The sequence below is a fragment of the Malaya genurostris genome, chromosome 1 (genome assembly GCF_030247185.1).
Source record: "Malaya genurostris strain Urasoe2022 chromosome 1, Malgen_1.1, whole genome shotgun sequence".
In the NCBI taxonomy this organism is placed as follows: Eukaryota; Metazoa; Arthropoda; class Insecta; order Diptera; family Culicidae; genus Malaya; species Malaya genurostris.
In genome coordinates, this window is record NC_080570.1 from 47452823 (window position 1) to 47478458 (window position 25636).

General features: G+C 37.3%; 1 protein-coding gene across 1 annotated transcript in view; it reads left to right on the forward strand.

Annotated features, from left to right (window-relative positions):
- Positions 1-25636, forward strand: part of LOC131438855 (uncharacterized) — a 244737-nt gene that overhangs the window by 23967 nt on the left and 195134 nt on the right. The window lies entirely within an intron of this gene.

Consider the following 25636-nt stretch of genomic DNA (forward strand, 5'->3'; position numbering starts at 1 on the left):
AACAATTCGATTGAGAACGATCTAATCGCGTTTTCCTTTCATAGATTTGGAGATTGGCGGAATTTCTTCCAATATAGACAATATGAGCTATTGAATATGCAGGCTGCGTCACACCCTAGGAAGATGATCCAAACGAGGGACATTGCGTTAGGAAGTCTCTGATTACGTGACCGGAAAGAACTTTTGCCAATCGCAATCACAACAACCAAGTCATCCAAGGATTTGCTTTTGGTTGTTTGCTGATTCAAATGCTTTTCTGCCATAATTTTAAACGTTTATTACTCAGTTATTTGTTAATGGATTAATATAATTTAACATCCAAGTGATTCGAAAACATTTAACTTGAACACGGAACGTCGTTTTAGTATTTCAATAGTACATTATACAATTCTATGTTCTCACGAGCCAATCACAGCACACCATGCTGATGTCATCCGAACTTTTGCACAAAACGGAATTTATAAATATAAGGTGAGAAATGAGCCCATTTTTCGCACGAAAATGTGAATCAAAATTTCCGATTGTTAATCAAAGAAACAGAACACCGTGAATTAGAAATTGGGTAACAAAACTTAAATTACGATTTTTTTTTTAAATTTTGGGAACTGTGTATTCCACAGAGTAGCAGCAGACCTTATGCATACGTGCACCTTTTATTGCGCTGAGACAATTTTTTTCTCATTCTCAGAAGACAACCATGCGCAGGCGAGAAGCTTTAGCTGCTCTCACAAAAACTCATTCGCACATTTATGTACCGCGGCAGAAATGAATGTACAACGCTTCGTACTTACTAGGTTCGAGTGCTGCAGTAGCATAGACATTGCAACCTGTGCTAATTAACCCTTCGGTAAGTTCCCGATCACAATATAACATTTATACAATTTTGTAAGAATATCAAACCCTACATTTTTGGCTACTAAAAATCAAAGTTTCGACGATAAGTTGCACTTATCAGTCGTTCATATAACGCTCAATCACTTTTTGAAATCTGCTATTTTTCTGACAGTACCACACACAAAGATTTTTTGATAAAAAAATTTGAAAATTAATGTTTGACTCATGTCTTTTCATGTTAACTTGAATATGTGTATTGAGCCGCAGAAAAATTTTTGTTGTTGTCGCTCATTTGAATTACGATGTAAAATTTAAAATTATAGTGGTCTATAACTCTAAAATGGAAATTTAAAACTGAAATGAAAATGCCATATAAATGAACACAAAAAGGCTATAAATCTTCAAAACTGATCTCACACTTACATTTCAAATTACTTTCTATGTCGAATATATAAACAGAATTAGGAATATATTAAAAAAATATGGCGAGTTTGATTTGTATGCTCATTTGACAGAACGTTTTGCTGAGAATCTACAAATAGTTTAGATATCATTTTTTTATCAAATTTTTGCATCTAATTAGAAACCGATACCCATCCGTAAAAGATCCTGCAGTTGAATTCTTGAACTTTACAGGCAGTGAAATTGTTAACTCCGTAGATACTCTTGAATCATAGTTGAAAAAATCAAGATAAAAAAGTCATCAAATCATAATCACTAGCGAAGATGATCGCTTGTGATCTTTCCCAATAAGCACTACTGATCTGTTCTTTTTAAGATCAGTTGACCAGTGATCTTTGAATCGCATCGATCAAAATCAATACTGATCTTCCGTCACACAAAATCGGTAGTAATGTTGAGTTACTATTATCACTGATTCCTGTAAGATCAAATCATTGAACGATTCGTTCACATATGAGCAAGATCAGACATGAGTGCCGATTGATTTACGTGCCAAAATGGTTAATCCCAGGGGTGAGGGGTGTAAAAATTAGTGACAGAAGTAATCCTACAGCAATTTTTAACTATGGATAACATGTGTCAATGAGGCTTTTAAAATCGAGGAAAATTGTCAATTTTGTATCTTTGGAAAGTTTAGTGATAAGGAATATTGAAGACGCATGTACATCAATGGTTTTGCGTCAATTTTTATGCATGAGGGTGCTCAAATTGGGGAAAATTGTCAATTTGTAACTTTCAGGAATGCTCTTTTAACAGTCTTTATTCCCCGAGTTGGGAAAACACCAGTTTCGTTACGGCTCTGTTAACGAAGTTTCAATACATGTTCTCGTTTGATACAAACCGTGTTCGACCTCGCAACCCGTTGTTTAATTCGCAATAAAATGAATACTAGATGAAGGGAAGGGTATGCTAGATGATGGTTTTATGAAAATAATCAGTTCGGATCGCAATCACATTGATAATGTTAATTTTGTAGTTTTCACTGCGCAATAACAATACGCAATGCAAAATTAGTTTTAAAAAAACCCTTCTTAATCCACCTAGTGGTGTGAAAATGCCTTTCTCTTCTTTCATAATAGTCTCATGAACATATATTTCATATTACTTTTATTATATAATTTCGGATACTAATTTTGACGCTTATTGATTCAGATTGATTCGAATAGTTCACAAAAGCATGCTTCAGTGTTTATGTCACACAGTCAGCATCATTTTTCTAAACTAGTGCTTGACATTTGCGTTGCCTATTTGTATGAGAAGAGTGATGCTAATTTAAAAAAAAAAACCTTCTTAGTACACTTAGTGGAATTTTCATATATCCTGAATAATCACCATAAGGGGGGAGGGGGGGGGGGACATGAATTTTTCGAAATCGAAAAAAAATTTTGATGCCAAATCTGATCTTAGAATTGCATGAAACGTCGAGATTTAGCGTCACCTTGAAAAATTTTTATTGGAAATATCGACTTTCTGGGACTAAAATATCAAAAAGTCGCAGAAAGTCGATTTTTTCAAAAAAAATTGTTTTTTGAGATGACACTCGACGTTTCATGCAATTTTAAGATTTTTGGCATCAAAAAATATTTCGATTTCGGAAATATTATGTATTCCTATGGTGCTTTTTCAAGATCGAAAATTTTCAAACCTTAACCACCGTGCAGCACCCCTTACGCATGTCCGATTTAGCTCAAATTTTGCATGAGGACATTTTTCGATGTGCTTAAACTTTTGAGTACTAGCGCTTTACGAAATTAGAGGTGATCCCAAAATGTTGGCACCCTTGTATGTATAAGAGCGGTAAAAATCAACGTGTTTTGTCGGTTACTTATACAATCATATATCTGGAACCAAAAGTCACAACCATTTGATCTTCGAACTTGATCAATGGCTCGACAGAAGCTTTCAAACGAACCCAAGTTTGTTAAAATCGGATCAGTCATCTCTGAGAAAACTGAGCGCGTTCAAATACACCGCTTTTTGTCGGTTACGTCACTTATACCATCATAACTCCGACCAAAAGTCAAAGCCATTTGATCTTCGAACTTGATCAATGTATCAACAGTAGCTTTCAAACGAGCATAAGTTTGTTAAAATCGGTTCAGCCATCTCTGATAAAATTGAGCTCGTATAAATATCTTCTAAAAGTGCACACACACAGACATTTTCCGATCTCGTCGAACTGAGTCGAATGGTATATAACACTATGGGTCTCCGAGGCTCCGTTCAAAAGTCGGTTTTTCCAGCAATTCTAATACCTTTCTATAGAGAAAGGCAAAAATATATCACACCAAATAGTGATTGTAGTGACAAAAGACTTTGTTTTACTTCCAGCTGTTTGATACTGATGATGATTCTCATGCACTATTTAGATTAACTCAAATAAAACGCTATTTGACATGAGTTTGATTTATAGAAAGTAACAGGAGCGCAGCATTTGGCGCAGCAATTGAATGGTGCGTTTGAATTGGCGTAGCAAAATCCTGAACTTCTGTTACTTCTGTGTTCAAGCTGAATAGGGTGATACTAATCAGTTGGGTAGCACGCTTTGTGATTGGATTGGTTTTTCTTATCATTATAATTATTATTCATTGCAGCATGTATGTTAATATTATTAGCTATTTCAATTGATGAATTTTGAAGCGACCGAAGAAATAAACTAAACTAACGAGCACAAAATGATTGATATCGGATAATCAATTTCCGAGAAAATTGAACGCTAATCAGTTTTGACGTTTACGTCATTTATATCATTACATCACCGGAGCTGTAAGTGACAGCCATTTGAGCTTCGAACCTGTTTAATGAACACAGAGTAGCATTAAAACGAGCATAACTTTGTTGAATTGGTAATTCCTAATCAAACAGTGATACTGATAACGATGAAGACATTTTCAAATTCTAAGTAAAACCAAAACTTTTCTTGTCGACAATCATTTGTTTCAAAATTTATGATAATATCTACCATAAATATTTTATATAAAAAGATAATACTGACTATTTTTTTATACACTGAAGTCTTTTTTATGCGAATTTACGTACCGCATAACAAAAACCCGCATAAAAAAAACCGCATAACTCTGAAAATTCGCATAGAAAAAACCGCATAACTCTGAAACTTCGCATAAAAAAAACCGCATAACTCTGAAAATTCGCATAAAAAATGTCGCGTAAAAAAACCGCATAAAAAACGAACGCACCTCAGTGTACATTTTTTTCGAAAAATGTGCTTATTCCCACCAGTTGTCATTTTAAAATCTGTGTTTCAACATGAAAAATTTGTGCACCATCTGTTTTGCATATGTTCGATCATAATCTGTGAAAATCTGTGAAAAACATTTTGAAAATCTGCCATTTTTATGAAATATTTATAAAAATCTGTAGAAATCTGTTAATTTTGATAAAATCTGTACTTTGTGACACAGAACGGCACAAAGTGTGGCAAAATAGGCAACAAAATCTGTGGTTTTACAGAAAAATCAGTGAATATGGTAACGCTGATTTCCATCTCTGTCATATAACAAAACCATTAGTTAGAGTGAGATCTGCTGTCTTCGGAACTAATTGGCTCAAGTGACACGTTCGCCTTGCTATAACAGCGATATTACGCAATTTTCGACCTATTTTCTCTGCGGTATTGCTTCTTAGAACCGAAGGAAAGATATTGCATCCGATTTCATAACAATTCGTTGATTGAAAGTTAACTATGGCAACTCTACTATTGGTAGATCTGTATTAAGTTTAGGAAATCTGAATAAAATCAATACTCTGTATTAAATCTTTATGCGCATGTGAAAATCTGTATTATAAAGATAAATCTGTATGAATGGCATCTCTGGTTCATACTCACTCGCCAAAAATGGCCTTGCTACTTGTGTATTAAAATTAATCCAACCTCTTGGCGGCTAAAACCTACAACCGATTCAGCGATAGCTGCGAAGGAAACTTTCCATATTCAAACGGAATACCGACCATACACATTGAAAGGAGAGTATACCGAAACAGGATAAATTAGCGAGCAGGATGTTGCAAATGGCAGGCATTTTTAGTGCGTTGCCACTGCTGCTGCTGCTGCTGCTGTTGGCCAAATGCTGCACAACAAAAGCCTTTCATATAAATAACCTTACAACTATTGCAGCACAAAAGCTGGCCAAAGGCATGGTCTATCGTGCCGCGTGCGGGCCAATTTTGTATGGAGCCGTCGGGCGAAAGGTTTCATTGTATGGAGCCGAACGAACTATCACAACCCGGAATAAAACGAGCGTGAGGTCATGCAATACGTATCAGTTGAAGAGCGAAGTATTGTTATTTTACTTGCTGGTAGGAAATTTGAAACTAATGTTGTTGGTTCATGTGTTTGAAGGAAATCGATATTTAACTAGTACAAGGTTGTAAACAATACTTATCCAATCGTTTTAGTTTAAATGTAATCTTTACCTAGTAGGATTTCCAAGTTTATTCGTTTCCACATTGGCTGTTGGAAGATTGGTAGGAAAGTTTGTGGTCTGGACCTGCTGACTGAATGATAAGGATATCGGTAAATCAAGGTAACTGCAGATGTAGATGCCTGATCAAGTGGAATTCGTAATTCATTGAAAGAACGGCTGAATCAGTAAATCAGTGGAATGTTTCATAAAGTAGAGACGGATGTCGGCCGGAAAGCCGAAGATTATAAGTATGTAATTTGAATCCGATCCTGAAGAACGTGCATACTTCTGCCGGTTGAAAGTTTCGAAATGTACTCCACTGCTCTCGCTGGTAAAACCAAGACCACCCGGTAGCACACAAAACCGTCTGCATAATGAATAGTATTACTAATGGAGTGTCGAGAAATGTGTAACACTGCAAACTGCAGATCCTAGCCTAGCCTGGCCGTGGCCCTATTTGTTTTTATTATCTGTGCTGCCGTGCTTCCGAATGTGGTGCACGTTTCACCTGATGGAGAGACTATAATTCTTTGGGAGTGCATAATGCAAACGGTGGCCAAAGCAGCAAGGCATCTCCCAGTGCGGTGCATGTGACCTTCGTTAGCGGGATTAAATACGTGTGACCTCTGGAATAAATTATGTTTTGGCACAATGCTTTAGAAGGTACACTCGATATCACGAAGCACTCTCTCTCTCTCTGCACCTTTATTGAACTGCATACAATTAACCGAAAATGGTTGGAGCCAAAATCACCGAAACACGGAGCAAAAACAAATCTCGCTTAAAATTAGTTTTAGCTAGTTTACAGTCCAATGCATCCTTACGAGCATCGAGTCCAAGACGAACGAGCTCCTGTCAGCCAGAAAAAGCTTCAAGTCGGCAAGGAACAAATGGCGAGGATCTTCCTTCTGCCTAGCTAGTCAGTCAGTATTTCTTCAATAGCTGAGCTGGGCTGAGCAACTAGCTAAACCTAGTGATTAACCATTCCACGTCTGTTGAACATCAAACTACAAAGCAAGCATCAGTGGTGTTGGGGGAGGGAGGTATTCTTCGGGCACTGACACCTCCCGGAGCGAGCAGGATGGCGCCATTCAATCATCCGGTTAAGACAGTGCCTTTGCACAGACTCTGAAGGTTGGTGGAATGGGTCAATATTGGAGGAAAAACTCGTTCTTCCGTGCTTAGTTACCTCCAGGAAACACCGAGAAGAGAAAGTGGGTTAGGCAGTAAAAAGCTTTAATCACTGTATGTACACCTGGAAGGTGTGATATGCTGGCAGTATCTCGCTATCTATCCATTATCTGGGTTGTTTCCTTTCGAAGTGAAACTTCCTGCTCTTCGGTAGCCATACACACAAACACACACACAGATCCAGAGAGAGAGAGAGAGGTACACTTTGCGCTTATAACTGTAGGGAAGTATTGGACCAGAGAATGTTTCAATTTGAAGGAAGGGTGCCGTTGGTTGGTTGGTTGGTTGGAAAGACGATGTGCAAAGCGAACAAGAATGTACAATACACATCCTGATGTCGGCCTCAACCAGTGATACAGAAAAATGATGATAATGAAGGAGAAAATCTTGTTACGGAACAATAAAGAACGAACAACATGTACCCCCTGAGTTATGGGCGGACGTCTATTTGGTTTGCAGCTTTACCAGATGGTGAAAGAGGAAAACGGAGCTACCGAACACGAAGGAAGTTTAATGATAGATGCCTAGCATTTTCGGTTTTAAACAAATTAGGTTGAAGTTGTTTGAAACAGAACAGTTTCTTAGGAGAAGAGCTGAACATTAGAAAACAAATTCATTCCATAAATTTGTTTCTTGAAAGAAGGGCGATATTTTCTATGGCATCTGTAGTGTCTGAACATTTTCATACATACTGGTTAAAGTATCGAACGATTCTTGCAAGTTTTTGCAAGACTAAATCATTGAATGGCCCATGCTCTCGTTACTGTCCAACAAGGGCTATTGGTTCGCAGATCGTGGCTTCGTCAAATGATTTTTAGTAGCTTTTATTGCTCTTTTCGGTGGCGTTGGTGAATCGAGCTCTGTCTTTTACGCTTTTATTTTTGTTTCCTGTGATGGAGTTGTTAGCGGTAGCCCAAAATCTGTCCAATATATCAAGAAAGAAGGACGAGGTAAGTGCATACACAATACACCTCATATAGCAAATTTAACTAATTAAAATTGTAAAATGTTGAACAATTATTCTATCAGGTGTACAACTTTGCTTCCTCCGTTTTCCGATGGGTAGCTGTACTGGCTGAGGCTGGTCAAAATACATAGATGATAATGCCTTTAAAGTAAGTGTGTACAGTGCCTAACGTACTGTCATCGCCGTTTCAGTGATAATTGTTCTTGTTTCCGTATTATTCACGCTCGAAAATGTCTGTTCATGTGCCCAGTTCTCGCCATTTGCGGGAAATTTTACTTTCCTGTTACAATTCGAAAAAAATGCAGCTGAAGCGCATCGAATGCTCTCAGAAACTTTCGGTGATGCTGGTCCGAGTAAAAGAACGTGTCGGGAGTGGTTTCAACGTTTTAAAAATGGTGATTTCGATGTCGAAGACAAACATGGTGGTGGAAGAGAAAAAACCTTCAAAGATGAACAACTAGAAGCATTGCTTGATGAAGATTCGTGCCAAACCCAAGAAGAGCTTGCCGAATCGTTGGGAGTGAGTCAGCAAGCCATTTCAAAACGTCTCAAGGCCCTGGGTATGGTTCAGAAAGAAGGAAACTGGGTGCCGTACGAGTTGAAACCGAGGGACATCGAGCGCCGTCTATTTGTATGTGAGCAACTGCTTCAAAGACAAAATCGTAAGGGGTTTTTACTTCGAATCGTAACCGGTGGTTTGATACGATAATCCTAAACGCAGAAAATCATGGGGAAAGCCCGGGCATGCTACTTCGTCGAAGGCAAAACCGAATATTTACGGCGCTAAGATGTTGATTTGTATTTTGATGGGATCAGCTCGGTGTGATTTACTACGAGCTCTTAAAACCGAGTGAAATCATCACAGGAGATCGCTACTGAACGCAACTGATGCGCCTTAATCGCGCGCTAAAAGAAAAGCGGCCACAATATCAAGAGCGACATGACAAAGTCATCCTTCATCACGACAATGCTCGGCCTCACGTCGCAAAAGTGGTCAAAAAGTACCTGGAAACGCTGAAGTGGAAGTGTTGCCCCACCCGCCGTATTCCCCAGATGTCGCCCCTTCTGACTATATTCCTGACCTATTCCGATGGCACACGGCCTGGCAGATCAACATTTTCAATCCTTCGAAGAGTTGGAAAAATGGATTGCTTCATGGATATCGTCAAAAGAGGACTCCTTTTTTCGAGCCGGGATCCGAAAATTGCCGGAAAGATGGGAGAAAGTTATCGCTAGCGACGGACAATACTTTGAATAATACATCTGTAAGCACATTTTCGCATTGAAGCTTTTAACTTTGGAAAAAACGGCGGAAGCAAAGTTGTACACCTGATAGAATTGTTTTTTATGTTTGGAAAGAATTTTCGAACATATTAACATCGCTCTTGTGAATTATCACTGTTAAGTTTCACAATACTACCGAAAAAAATCAGTTTTGCAATTAAATTTTCGGTACACGATAAACAATTGTTTAGCAAAACACCAACTTATTCACTGAAATAGCTTTTATATAAGCAAGAATTTTCTCAGAGATTGCTGAACCGATTTTCACAAACTTAAATTCAAATGAAAGGTCTTATAGCATCACACAATTTTCTTGAATTTCATTTGGATCCGACTTTCGGTTTCGGAATTACAAGGAAATATGGGCAAACTTATAAAAAAATGCGCACTCAATTTTCTCGCAAATTTCTTAACCGATTTTCACAAACTAAGAAGCAAATGAAAGGTATTAAAATTCTTTCTAAAAAAGCTAGGAAAATTGATTCAGATCCGACTTCCGATTCCGGTATTACAGTGCGATTAGTAAAAATTCTCAATTTCATGAGTATTTTTTCACAAGCAATAGCGAAACGAGGTGCACATTTCAATAAAACTTACTGCTAAATTCATCTAGTTGGTAGATCTTGTTAGTTAGTGAATAAATAAAACTACTTTGGGACTCCTAGTCCTCGGTTTCCGCTTCCGAAAGCACCGATAATGGTGAAGAAAATCACCAAAAACGGAACTCCCGTCGATTTCTTAGCAACGATTAAGCCGTTTTTCACGATTTATGAATCAAATTTAAGCTCTCATTGTCTTTACATATACTGTGAAATTTCATCCTGATTCGACTTTCGGTTCCGAAATTATAGTGACGATGAGTGTCAAAACATTCAAATCGTCATTCAAAATGACGCGTACTTTGCTCCGTTCGCAGCGTGCTTTGCTCAATTTCGTATAGCGTGCTGGGCTACCACATTAAAATTTATATTTTTCAGATGAAAAAAATGTAAATTTCTAATTCTTTTAATAAATTTGCCAAGAGGGTTAGTGTTATGAAAAAATCATGGTAACGATGTTCTTCTATAAAAGTACACTTATTGCCTTTCTCATATAGAAAGTTTATGCAATCACGTGAAAAATTGACTAGTGAAAGTTGGCCCAGATGGCTAAGTGTTCTATATCATTCGACACGAGTTCAAGCTGAGCAATGTATGTGTCTGTGCGTGTATGTGAGTGCGTATGTGTCAGATAGTGTCACTCAAAAAATTAAAAAATCCCATAGTCCCATAGGTTGCTATTGAATTTCACCGTCATTAAGAGCGACGATGCAAAAAATGGTGAAATTCTTCTAGATTTGGCTTAAAACTGAATCAGTTTGTAGCTATATTAGTTACGTACTAAACGAACCGACTCGGTTATACTGGTTCCAAGTTCCCGGTTCCAGAAGTACCGGAAATAGTGATCAAAAAGTTTAAAATGAGACTCACTCAATTTTCTCAGAGATCGATTTTCGCAAACAGGCAGAAATAAAAGCTCTTATAGTCTCATAGGTTGCTGTTTAATTTCATCCGAATCCGACTTCCGGTTGAGGAGCTATAGGGTGTTCATTACTTAGTGGGACGATGCAAAATAAAGAAAAATTCTTATTAACTTGACATTATCGTTTACAAATTGAAAAGGTTTATTCAAGATTGAAAAAAAACTTTCTTCACCGAATCTTCTAGTGATATTATTGAAAATATAAGTAGTATGAGAAGGGCATCATCACCACTAGGTGGATTAAAAAGGTTTTTTAATGCTTCCTTGCGTTCCATTTAATATCAATTTGATGAAAATTAATCCCAAAATTTGTTAGAATGCATGAACATAATCATACGTATATTTCAAACGATATCCTAATGTTTTTCATTCAAAAAGTATAGTATAGCTATTTTTTCTACAAAAAATAGATCACAATCATCTATTAAAAAACGCTTGCAAACTACACAGTATTTTTTGTAATTTTACATCTTTTAAGATGCACATAAATGGAGCGTCGTATTTCACACAAATTTTTATTAAAGAATATGTAAAATTGTGTGATTTGAAAATTACATCGCATAAAATCGAACGAAATGTAAAACAAACCCTTCTTAATCCACCTAGTGGTGTGATAATGCGTTTCTATTGTCAGTTAAATAATATCATCAAAACATCTGTAAGATTCTATCCTCGGCTATTAGTGTTGCGAGCTTGTCAAATAACCTAATAGAAGCTTTCAAACGAGTCTAAGTTTTTCAAAATCGTTTCTTTCATCTTTCATCTCTGAGAAATATTGTCGCATTGAAAAACGCTGGGAATTGTCGGTTACATCGCATATAACACTGCATCTCTCGGAACGAAAATGTTCACCATAACCATTCCAAATTTGTTTGGCATTAATAGCTTTCAAATAACTGTCAACTTTGAGGAAATTGAGCAGTAAAAAACAATGCGTTTTGTCGGTTACGGCACTCATACCAGCATATCTCCGGAATCAGAAGTGCCAGCTACTTGATCTTCGAACTTCATTTACAATTCAATAGTAACTTTCAAACGAGCCTAGGCTTGATAAAATCGGCTCAGACGACTGTCTCTGAGAAAACTGAGTAGTAAATAAACAACGCGTTCTATCGGTTATGTCACTTCCCGGTGGATGTTGTCGACCCGCATCGGCCCGATCATCGGGCCGATTATCGGACCGATTGAGCACGATATGGGGCCGATCGTAGCGCTTCGATCGGTCCGTCATCGGGCAATTCTGCACCATTTGCATCAACCGCGTCGATCTGAAAAAGCTTTATGTTTACATTATGTATCGCTATAGAAACAGAGCGAGGGAACATCAAACAAGGCATTTTCGAGCCGACGTCTCCCCGATAGGGTGTGAAATACATTATTTTGTTTCGATCATAGAGGCTTTGAATTTATGGTCATTCGCCTCTTAGGGCCAGAAAAACTCTGGCCCTATGTTCGGGGTTGAAAATCCAACCGCGATATATCTCATCACCTGAGTATTGGATATCCGCTCTCTGCTTTGGTATATCTTCACTCTTTTGTTCTACCGATACACTATGTAAGCTCGAAACGCAATCAAAAGCTTTCGTGCACGATGCGTCCGATGTTCGAATTTACTGGGTTGTATCATTATATCTTCTGAACCAGAGGTGACTGCGATATGAGCTTCAAACTTGATCAATGGTACAATAGTAGCTTTCAAATGAACTTAATACCGTTTCGTTTATTGCAGCCCGAAAGCTGACCCAGAGTCGCCCAAACAACGTTTGATATGTTTGTTTTAGCAACCTGCGGTCGCTCTAGATCGGACTCCAATCGCGTAGTTTCGCTCTGAAAATTTTCTCGGGTCGCACCACGCATCCATGCAAGTTTGTTTATTTTTTCTTTTTTTCATGAGTTGTTGTTTAGGGCGCGTACCACGTGTTCGTTTTACTCGGAGTCAAAGTCGCCCGCGTCTAGGTTCAAAAACGAAAACGGTATAAGATTGTTGGAATCGGTTCAGTAATCTCTGAGAAAATTGAACGTTAAAAATGCGTTTTGTCGGTTACGTCACTTGCACCATTATATCTCCGCAACCAGAAGTTGCAACCATTTGATCTTCGAACTTGATCAATGGTGTAATAGTGACTTTCAAACGAGCCTTAGCTTGTTGAAATCGATTAAACCATCTCCGACCATCTTTGAAAAGTGTCTATTTGCCTACCTGCAAAGACATCATATTAACTAGATATCCAGCTCTCACATTTCCCGAACAAATCATTGCCAATTTCCTTTTTGGTGAACATGGCGCCCTCAGGCGAGTCCACATCGAATTTCGTACATACAAGTAGAAGAGGGAAATGTCAAACTCGTGCGCGCCAAAATAGCAGCACTGCACCTATACAATTGAAGAATCCAACCAACTCTTTAGCGATCGCAGCGCTGTCCGAGTGGCGAGCTTTGAACTAAGCGATGGTGACAATTTTCAGATTTTGCTTGAAGATTCGAACAAAATGCAGGGTTTTTATTATTTTTTCTTATGAATCGAATACTAACATACAAAAACGTGTGAAAATTTGGTAAAAAATTCGATCATTAATGATTCAGTAACTTTCCGTGGTATGTTTGATTGATATTTATGGAGAAATCGTAACATGAAATACCAAATTCGAAGAAGTGAGGTTGGGTACTGTTTTCATATCTGGGATATTCTTTGTTTTTTGGGTTGGATTTTGAGATTAATTGATAAATTATGATCAAAAGTTTTATGACTAGTCTATTTACTCATGTTTTATCATCTAAATCAAATCTGTATGTGAACTGAAAATTTCAAATTTCATCCTAGATTGTCAAGAGTATAGGACAATTTGAAATCATATGTTTGATGACAACACGTGAATAATCGTTTTTCTTACCCATATTTGTAAGGTTTTGTCATCTGCATTCTTCCAAATTCAAGTAAATTGAAAAAATCGTCAAATTTTTTTCTAAATACATGGGATATGTCAAAACAATCACCATAACGCTATCTCGTGGTGACCACGCTGATTGGATTGTTCAATTGACATGATATGTTGACTGTGAGGAAAAGTGATCGTGTACTCCTAACAGGAAATCAATTTAATTTCTCAGGAACAGCGGTACCAATGTTCACAAACCATGCACCAATTAAAAATGTAACGTTTCCATAAGTTACAGTAGAATTTTGTCCGGATCCGGTTTCCGGTTCCGGAAATACAAGGTGAAGTGTGTAAAGTTCTTCTTAATTAAGTTCAAAATTGATTCAATTTATAGGTTATGCTAGTGACCGGCCAAACGAACCGATTTCAGCTATACCGGTTACCAATTCCCAGTTCCGTACCAGAAGTAATGATAGTAAAACTCAAAAAAGAGACTCACTTTTTTTTCTTAGAGATAGCTGAGTAGATTTTCACAAACTTAGACGGAACAAAGGAACGGTCTCGTAGACTACTAGTGACTTTTGTTCGACGCAACAGGGAGCAACAGGGTGAAGTGTGTTTAAAATTTTAAACTATTATTTAGCGCTAAAACACAAAACCATACCTATAAACTTGGCTCAAAACTGTTTATAAACTGAAAACGTTATGCTAGAGTATACCCAAACAGACTTTTTGTTCCTATTCAAGAGTCAACGAGAAGGTTTCTGAAAAATCTCTTAGTAGTGTTTATGAAATACAAGGAACAACCCTTTGAGATTTCCCGTTCTGTTGATGTGGAACAAATTCCTAATTATTAAAATTTTCTCTTCAGCCGTGTGTCCAAGCTTCAGTTGCATCGGAAAATCTTCCACCAATGAATCTAACAATTGTGAACTATTTTGCAGCTAATGATGCAGAGATATTTCTAATCAGTAGGTGCAATAATATGATTATCAAACGAAATAAAATTGACGGAGGAAAAAGTTTTCAACATTTCACCACTTTCCACGTGTTTAATTATATGAATTTTCGATAGGAAGGGGAATTGTACCAATAGTCATCTCATTAGTCGAGTTCACATATTGTTTCGCTTATTAATCGGCCTACTATCAGCGCATTGTGTTGTAATCAGTTATTGTGTTGTATTCAGTATTGTTTGGCAATTCATTATGAATAGGTTAATACCAGTGCAACGCTTCCAAATCGTGGAAATTTATTTTCAAACTCAGTGTTCAATTAAAACTGTTTATAGAGCACTTCGTGAATTTTATGGTGCACATAATCGTCCATCAGAGACCAATATAAAGAACGTAATTACCCAATTTCGGTGTACATTCATCTTTTGGAGCAAAGATAATCCACACGCCGTTCAAGAATTAGCGATGCATCCCGATAAATGTACTGATTTGTTACAGTCTAGGGACTGGTGGAATTATCGCTCCTTATTTCTTTAGAAAATGAGGAAAGACGACGCGCTACCGTGAATGGAAATCGATACAAATCCATGATTGAGGAATTTTTGTCACCAAATCTTCAAGATATGGACGTGAACGAAATGTGGTTCAAACAGGATGGAGACACTTGTCATACTGCGGCCGAAACAATCGACCTATTGAAAGAACATTTCAACAACAACATTATTTCGAGAAATGAAACGATGAATTGGCTCCCGCGTTCGTGTAATTTGACGCCATTCGACTATTTTTGTGGGGATTCCATTACGGAATTTTACAGGCTGTAATTTGCACTCGATAACCAAGCGCCAGTGTATAGATTTATATGTATAAATTATTCAACAAGCAGATATGGGCCTTCTGTGGTTCAGTCGATTAACTGACGTGCTTTGTGAGCTGATGGTTCTTGGTTCAAGTCGCGCTGTTCCTATTGATCTTTTGATTTTTATTTTGATTACACAATTTTACATGATCTTGAATATAAATTTGTGTGAAACACGACACTTCATTTATGTGGGTCTTATAAGATGTAAAATAACAAGATTTTTCTCGAACTGTGAATCTTTGTGAAAAATAGTCGTGGCGGCCATATGCCCGAAATCATATTTAAATGTTAAATGCCAAGAAGTTATCTACCAAATGAAAAAAAATGCTATTTCATAATTTGGCTTGTGTTTTATTTAAATTCGAAATCAGCAAGCTTTAAAAAACATCTTTTTAAAACCTATATATAGAGATATCACAGTTGTATTCCACATCAAAATCGAAAAACGAAGCAACAGATTCTCGAAATTCTACAAAAACGGGACACGAATCCGATTTCCACGGATAGGAAATAGATTCAAGTATTGATTCTTGTAGCTAGCTCCTATCCGGATAAATCGTTTTGCCAATTAAACTATCCTGCATGTGAAACACTCGAAGAAAAAGACTAATTGAACAAAATAACCGAGCATGTTCAGCTGTGCTCGGGCGCTACAGCGTTCATTTGTAGTCATTTCTCTATAGCAATCTCTCTGCCAGTTGTTTGAGCCCTCATTTAGTTTGTTTTTACGGGTGTTTCGGGGTGTGCACGGTAGCTTAATTGGCAAAAAGATTTTCCCGGATAGGAGTTAGCTATGGGCTCGAGTCCCGTCTCTGCGGTAGATTATTCACGGTTTTCATCACACAGTTGTATTCGAATATCATTTTTTAAATCTGTTTTCCTCGTTAGATACTGATCAAATGTGAAACTAGCTCAATAGGGCTCTTGACAAGACTAAATAAATCGTTAAAAGCAAACAATTATCAAATGATTTATTTTCCTAATCTCAATTTTTTTTATTTCCTTTTTAGGGTATTTTTAAGTTCGAAAGCTAAAAAATAATGCACGAATTAATCATCAAACATTTTAAAATGTTTGAAAAATCGAATGGAAGAGTGTACACTGGCCGCACGAAACGTTTTGGTGGCTATTTTACCCCATTTCTCCGTTTCATAATATCTTATTGTAAATCGTCCTTAAATCTCGGTAAAATAGTCATCAAAGCGTTTCGTGCGGCCAGTGTAGGTTCTTCCATTCGATTCTCCAGACTTTTTTTACATAATATAAGATAGTTTTCGTATGCTTTCAACGTGGTTCGCTTAAGGCTTAAGGGTGATTTAGATGAAAATTTCACATATTGGAGGAATTGGGGTAAAATAGCCACCAAAACGTTTCGTGCGGCCAGTATGGGATCTTCTAATCGATTCTCCAGACTTTTTCACATGAAAGTAGGCTATTCCAGAATACCGCACTCGACTTCTTTTCAAGTTACAGAGCGAATGTTATAGAAAATCCCAAAACTGCTGTACATTTGAGGTAAAACGAGCAGGATTGCGATTCTTGCGGCCATTGTAAACCATTCCATTGAATTCCTTGGACATTATTACATAAGAAACGCTTTAGTTACAGAATTATAGAATTCTTTACAGGTTTTCATAGATTTTTTCCCACTGTGCATTGGGTCGACAGTCTCTTCGTCAATTCAGATCAATGTTACCTCCCTTTGTTAAAAATATTTATTCCTCCTCCCTCGTGTGACCCTCACTTAGTTGCTAGAAATAAGCTGTACTCGTCAAGAAGTATCATTCGACCATTTTCACCTCACACTCCCCACACTTCTGGGCACTTTCTACACTCTCCACCTTAAAACATCCCTTATAGCAACCTGTGAACAGCAAGAATTACTTGTTCCAAGTAAGGTAATAATCCATTGAGTTGATTCAAAGTTATGTTCGATTTTATTTTAGAGGCACCAACCTCTAATCAACCCCCCACAAACACCCTTAAGACCATTTTTGAGTTTAACAAAGAGTATGTCTGGGTTTCAAAAAGTATTGATTCTCGTCAAATTAGATAAATTTTGTCATAACAGCCCCTTAGACCCTCCCCCCCTGTTAAGAACACTCTCCACGTACAGATTACCTTATTGCCATCTCTAAAGAGCATAAAGTACCTGTGTCAAATTTAATAGTACTCCGTGCAGTAGTTCCGGAGTTATGCCGCTACAAACATCACACCCCCTGTTGTAGAGGCACTTACTACACCCCTGCCCCCACGAATACACTTATTACCATATCTAAGTTGTTCAAAAAGTATCTATGGTCTTTTAAAAGAATCGAGTCTCGTCAAATTATATCAATTTTTCTCATGAGTCCCTTTGTTCAGGATACTTGCTACACACTCTCTCTCCTAAAAGGGTCCTTGTGACTGTGCCAGGTTTGATAGCAATTCGGTCAGTAGTTTCGGAGCCATGCCAATGCAAACATTGCACCCCCTCTTTTTAGAGGAACTTACTACACCCACTACCCCCACGAATATCCTTAAGCATATCTAAGTTACGCAAAAAGTATCTATGGTCTTCAAAAAGTATCGATTCTCTTCAAATTATATAAATTTTTTCATGACGACCCCCTCCTCTGTAATTTTATTTTCTGTGCTCTCACCCCCCCCCCCCCCCCCCCCCCCCACCCCCCCTATCCTTTCTCCATTAAAAGGCCTCATCTGGCAATGTGTTTTTTTTTTGCTATAAACCGACATATATTTTGAGTCGTTTCGATTTTGTTATTGTTTTAATATAATCGAATTCGATTTTATTTTTAAATTTTTTTTTTCCAAAATTTGACTATTTTTGTGAAAATCATCGAAACTCTTGTTCTTATGTACTTTTTAAAATTTTTCGATTTGAAGAAAACCTCTAAAGAAAAGTTCAGAAAGTTCGGCATTGCTACTGTCAACCAGAGATACCAGGTAAAAATATCTGCAGACAAGGTTTCAAAAGTCTGTAAATGCAAAAAAAATCTGCAGTCAGCAAGCATGCCTTGCTGGCAGCAATTTCTCTATTAAGTATGACACGCAAAACTGATTTGGCGAGCAAAAAAAAGCCTGCGAAAAACTCGGTTTTCAAAAGTCTGCACAACAAAAAATGTCTGCAGCACTATACCCGAAATCTGGCATCTCTGCTGTCAACTACGAATACGATTTGGTGCGAAATGCGTCAGAGGGTATTACGCAGTCAAAACAAACAAACAAGAATGGATGCAATAAAACGAACAACTTTTTTTTAATGCACTTGAAATGATAATAAAAACGACAACCAGAAATACAAATATCAATATCTGCTATAAATTATTCTATAAAAATCTATTATCCATTAAATTTGAGTTGACATACGTCTCGTCATTCTCCTACAACCGAAGCGAGGTTAACCTTTCGGGTCACCTTTTGGATCGTTTCAATAAAATACTCACAATATCTGAACTTGCTCTTCGTTTGTCGTTTGTCCTGCAGCTGGTGCCACACAGCTTGGATTAACCTCTGGATGCCCTCCTCCACAGCCCCATTCGTCCCGGAGTCCCGGCAGTGATAGGACAGAGCGCTCCTAGATCCCACCGTGCGATTAAAATTAGTCAGCGTAGCATCCAGCAAACAAGACACGATTCCAATGGAATGAGCCACTTTCCTTCCATTTGCCATATGTTGCACGGAACTTCGGAGTGATTTCATCCTCTGTCTAATGAAAACTATACGCATAATAAAGTCATCATCGTTGACACGCCGCATCGTTCCACATCCCGACGCCGCCACCGTAACCATTTACCGCTTTCCATTATTAAAATATGAGGAACTTTTGCTACTTTCAGTTCCACGCCTTGATGGCTTTTGCCGTAGCTCGAAACGCAACGACAGCTTCCGTTTTCCGGTCTCTCCCCAAAATTTTTTTTTTTCGTTTTCATCCTGCCTTCGACAGCAAGGATGTTCAACTTTCATTCTGAATCAAATAAAAATGATCATTTAATTCAAGCCAAACCTCTTGCACTCTCGACTTCGACGCGGATGGGAAAAGTTTTCCTCGTTTAGACTACAACCGGCGGGGCTTCCGGTTCGAAGACTCGGGGACCGTAGGCCGTCAAGATTATTATACACATAGACCCGACCCGTCGGCAGAAGAATTTTAACATTTCTCGATCTGTTTCATGCTCGGATATTGGCTCGTGTGGATTGTTTTGAGAGTATTTTAACTTCTTAATCAAATTGGATCGGAATGGCAGGAGGGAGGTGCGGATGGTCTACTGCCGTCGACGTATTTCTGATGGAAAGGGATGAGGTTGCCAGCACATCCGAGAGCTTACTTACTTTCAGTAAACCCGATTCCGTTCGGGTGGTTGTTTATGAACTGGGCATTAGATTTGATGAACTCAATTTGGACTCAAGCGCGCATTTGGACTTTGGAAGGGACTGTCGATAAAATTCGATTTAAGTTCGAATGTTAACCCAATTATTCACAACAGAGAAAGGTTAAAATCACTTCGCGCAGTGCTCTGCCATTCTTCCGGGAAGAAAGGTAGTGATTATTGTTCACCTAATTGGCAATAAGTACAGTCTGTGAAATGCTCTTTTGTTAATAGATTGGGAAATATTTTTACTTTTAGTTTTCCAGCTAACAAACCATCAAATACTAGAATACAGCACTCTCTTACTTGGGGGACGGGTATAGCGTGATGGGATAGTCGATGCCTATCACGCAGCCCGCCTGGGTTCGATTCCCAACCCCGCACATAGGGCCAGAAAGATTTTCTGGTCCGAAGAGGCGAATGACCTTAAGATGTTAAAACCTCTATAATTGAAACAAAAAAAAAAAAACACTCTCTTACTTAGATCCAAACAAAAAGAATTTGGGGAATACATATGTTTAACCCGAGATATTGCGCTGGTGATGCTCTTGACATTTTCCATGGAGTAATGTATTGATAATTCAATAATGTAAACATATAGAAAAGTGGTCAGGTTTTGATCCCAATTACTTACTTTACTATGGGGCGCCTTTCCAAAATTTACCCTCTGAGAGAGTGACAAGTTTTTAATCGTGAAAATCTTTTGTTGTATCTAACGCATCAACATAATATTTGCTACATGTCATCACATAATCACAAACAATTCAAAATTAAAGTTTTCTAAAGTGTTTGGTATCAACGAGTATGAAAGAATGACGCTTTTCTTGTACCTGAGCAGGTATAAAAGATTAACACTTGATATATTTCGTTCATTTCAGCTGCACAGTTGACTGAGCAGGAAGTAAAGCAAGTGCATCTTTCCGGTTGATTCAGGTCCAGAGCTCAGTTCCAGTTTTACAACTATCAAGAATTCAGTTCAATATTGAATCAATTGCGGGACGTTCGCCAAGCTGGTCTTGGTGCTGGTCGTTTGCATTGTGGCAAAATACAACGAAAAGTTATAAACGATAGGGAACATTGTACAAATTCAGCCATCCAAATGCTCCATTTATTCCTGACTACATAGTTGACTCGTTCAGTAAAGATCCGAATCCAATTTTAGGGTTTAGTTCTGCAATTCAGTTTCAGATATGCCTGATATTTATTCATTTCCAGAAGCCACATTTAAAATTCAGTTCCTCGCCCAGAATCCATAATTATGGAACTTAAACCGAGTTTCAGTACTCGATTCTAAGTCGGGATTTTGGAATCAAATTCTGGATCTGAGATCAGGATTGATTCGAGACCTGGACTTTGGATATGAATGTTAAAACTGAATTCTGGAACTGAAATAGAGGTTCAGATCAGAATTCAGCTTAGAAATTCCAGGACGAAATTCAGATTCACAATATAGTTTCAGAATTCAAAATCCGAAACCCTGGAACAGAGCTCAGATCCCAAATTAAGTTGGGTTTCATTAAATGAGTTCTAAACTGTATTCCAGAATCCAGGTTCGGAGCTTTAAAACAAAACACAAGTCTAAAATTTGGTCACTTATTTGTCACTAGAGCGTTTAGTAGAATAATTTTACTGGAATAATATTTAAACACCATTCAATTCTACTATATATAGTGAAATTGAATGATGGTAGAATATTATTCTACTCGAATTTGGTTCCAAAGTTCAGTTCTACAATTCCAGAAGTGTAACTGAATTTAGGAACTAGATTCGGAAGATCTTTGAACTACATTCTGAATCTTCTGAGCTGAATTGTCGATCCGAATTTGAAAACGAAATACTGGACCGAAATTCTGTTACTAATTCATTTTTTTGAATTCTGATTTAGAATTCAATTCTAACTTTCGGATCAAAATTCAGTTCCTGAATTCCAGTTAAAGAATTCAAAATCTTCAACGTCAAAAAAACTGAACGATCCATTTTATTCATATTCACCTCATCCAGTTATGTCTCTGACATCACCCACCCGCTTTTTCTTCATGATAGTGCTGGTATAAACGAGGCTTTTAGATTTTAGACCACAACTACATATGGCTTGCCAATTCGAATACTGGAATTTGGACACCTTTTTTGTTTGAAAATGCTCGATAGCGGCCAACCTTCGCATTGCGGTATTAAAAAGCAGAACCGGAAGCTGATTGAAATCTACGTAGAAGAAAAAGAACATTTTTGCAAAAAAATAATTGATGTTACTCCCTAGCACGACTACTGGCCGTGAAATTTTGCTTCTCATCACGGTTGGGTATCTTTTTACTTTGTACACCTTCAGTCTTCAGTCCTTGCCTCTGTTTCACTTTTTGGTCGTATGATTTTGACTTCCCAACTTTGCGAGCCACATTTCGCAAAAAAGATTGGGATATTTCTCATTAATGGCAACAAACTTTTTGTCCATTTGTCGGAACCATACCTTTTGATTTGTCCCACTTCCAACCTTCCGATCCACAGTCAAATATTTGGTAAACACTAAACACGGTACTTTTCGGTAGTTTCTTGGAAAGATCGCACGCCAATAACTTCGAATTTTGCTGTCATTTTTCGTATGCCCACTTCCACTGGATTCACCATCATTTTGTCTAAATGTAACAAGAATGTAAACATATTGTACCACGAAATAATGTGGAGATTTTCAGCAGTCATATAAGTGAAACGTTTCAGCGATCCGTGAAATAATTCAAAACCTACACAAGAAAGAGAAGTGTCCGAAATTTCTTGTGGACAGGCTTTAACTCCAGCCCAGTAAACCGAACATCGGACGCATCGTACAGGAAAGCTTTTGATTGGGTTTTGAGTAAGATTAAACCCTTAACGCTCAAGAGAAATATTTTTCCCTTCTATAAAAATATTTATCTATTCCTCAATTATTATTAAATCGATTACTGAATGTTAAAAAACTTATTTCCAAAGCGACAAATGTGTTTCTGAACGAATAAAAAAAATGAACTGTCAATCTTCATTGCACTAAAAAAGTTAAGCAAAACGACGTATAGGAAATAGAACACATAATAAATGTCCAAAATGCTAAACAAGTACACAAAATCGTTTCGTGGAATACCATAACGAACTATTTATTTGACTATTCTGATAATTAAAGCAATATATTAAATTACGATATAATACACCCAACTCTTCGTTTATTTATTTCTGAGGATTATAGGGAAAAATATTTCCCATGAAATTATAGGAAACTTATGAGCCCTGCTATGTTTTTCTAGTGATATTCTCTTACTTCACACCCACAATAGCTGAAATATTGTGTTGTACTGATATATTTCTTCCTGAACATCTTATGGTCATGAAAGGGTTAAAGCGTACATTGTGTATCGCCAGAACAAAAGAGTGAAGATATACCAGAGCAAGAAGCACGACATATGTCTGATACTCAGGTGACGAGATATATCGGGGTTGGATTTCCTACCCCGAAAATAGGGGCAGTTTTTCTGGCCCTAGAGGCGAATGACCTCAAGGTTGAAGTCTATATGATCGAAATAAAATAAATGTCCGATACTCTTTATTACCCTATTGGAAAGACATCGGCTTTAAAATGTCTTGTTCGGTGCGATAATCGGCCCGAGCCAAATCGGCCCGAGCCAAATCGCAGAAATTTCATCGGACCACCACTCTGACGAATCCAAATAACATCAAAAACTACAATACGTTTCTGGACTATCGTCCTGCTCGATCCGTATAGTAAAAACAAGGAATTATTACAGAAATAACTTAAATATGTGCGAAATTTCCTTCCAGATCGTGACTCGAACATACGATAACTTACGTGTAAAATCGAAATCCTACGTGCCGAGCCTCCAACCCAGGACATTAAATACTTTCTGGGGTTTTATTTTCAAGTCGAATTAGCTATTTGTACATTTTAACAATGACCTACCCATGACAAGATTGATGCAGATTCAACATCATGAGCCATTGTAGTTTGTATATTATTGTTGTCGATATCTGCATTGTAGAATGGAAGCAAATGGGTATTCATCTTAGCGTTTGAGCTTCCTTATTTTTTATTTGTGCGTCTGTTGAAGTTTCCGATGGGTTGGATTGCTATTTAACAGCATTAGAAACACCGGATTGCACGCGATGTAAAAAATATTGTTTATCATAAGTTCACAAACTCCTGATAACGATTCGGAATCCGTTGTAAAATTCATGTTTAAGGGTTTTGTACCAACAGTAGTCGTACAAGACTGGGGGGTTGTAGGTAAACCCTAGATTTTGAACCACAAAATTAATAAAATTCTCACTATAATACTATTGCATGATAAAATCTGCTTACTAATTTATAGCTCTTCGAACAAAACTTGTTTTTTTTTGCAGGGTTTAATCTTGTTCCATGGCTCATCTGCGCGGCATCTTCTGAATTAGGTTTTTGTTCAAGTTTACTCATCATTTCTTCAGCTTGTTGAATTGGTTGATTCCGTCCAAGAATCTTACATTTTTTTCCTCCAGGTCTTTTTTCCGGTTTGTAACATTCATTTTTCGACAGACTTATAACATTGTTTGGAGGCCAGTACACAGAATTATCTTCTACCCAATTCGATGGAACCACTGTCATAGATGGCAGCGACCGATTGATTTTTCGTGTTTGAACAACGCTAAACACCATCGTGAACTAAGAAACTGAATAAAAAAAAAACAATCTAATCACCACTAGAATATTATTTGTTTTTTCGTGAAAATTGACACAACTGCAGCTGTCAAAACTTGTAGGTTACACCGAAACAAAAATTCATGTGAAAAAATCACATGAATTGCATGGTCAAACCAGCTATTTTTTTTGTTGCGAACTGGTTACCGCAACGTTACTTGGTATTCAACAATTTATAAATATTTACGCTAAATTTTCAAATACGTATCGTATCTATCCAGTTTGGGAAGGAATTGTACACGAATGATTAATTTTAACGCCAAATGAATGTAATATTTTTTTGTCTTTTACTGTTACTCTCAGTGAACAACGAATTATTTGGAATTGGAATTTGGAAGTTTTATCAAAGTGAATGTTGCTATACAATGAATACGTGAGATGTTTACGGAAAGGCAGGGGTAATGAAAAAAATCCTTGAAGAAGGAATAGCGATACTGAGGATGGGAAGAACAATACCAAATTTATTAATATCTGTAGATGAACAGAAGTCTTACATTGAGTGCAAATTGGTTATTTTTAGATAAATACTCAATTCAAGAACAAAAAACTGTTTTAATTCGCGTATTGGTCGCATTCCCACTCACATAGATATATACGAAGCAAGGTTAAGGAAGTATTCTGTTCAATAAAGATATAAAACTTTAGCAAACGGTAATTTTTGACCAAAACTAACCAAGCGCGGCGTTAACAAATATACACTGAGATCTCTTTTCACGCGGGGGATACGTACCGCGTAACTTCGGAAATCCGCTTAAAAAAACCTCCGACCTAAGTTTAGAAAAAAATTTTGATATCAAATATCTTAGAAATTCATGAAACGTCCAGAACTGGTGTAATCTCGAATTTTTTTTGTGAAAATCGACTTTGGGACATAGAAAAATTTTGAGACTTCCAAAATCGGAAATTTTTTTTTGAGGCCGAAAAATAACCGCGTAACTTCGGAAATCCGCGTAAAAAAAGCCGCGTAAAAAGAAACCGCATTAAAAAAAACGCGTAAAAAGAGACCCCAGTGTAGTTATTCGTTAGAAGTGTTATGATTAACCAAAACATTATTCCTTCACTAATGCTTTAAAAAAGTATGTAAATAAACGTTTTTGTATAAATTGCTAGTAAATATACAAAATGTGGCATAATAACAATTAAGTGAAAATACATTTTATTGACTTGGAAGCATGTTT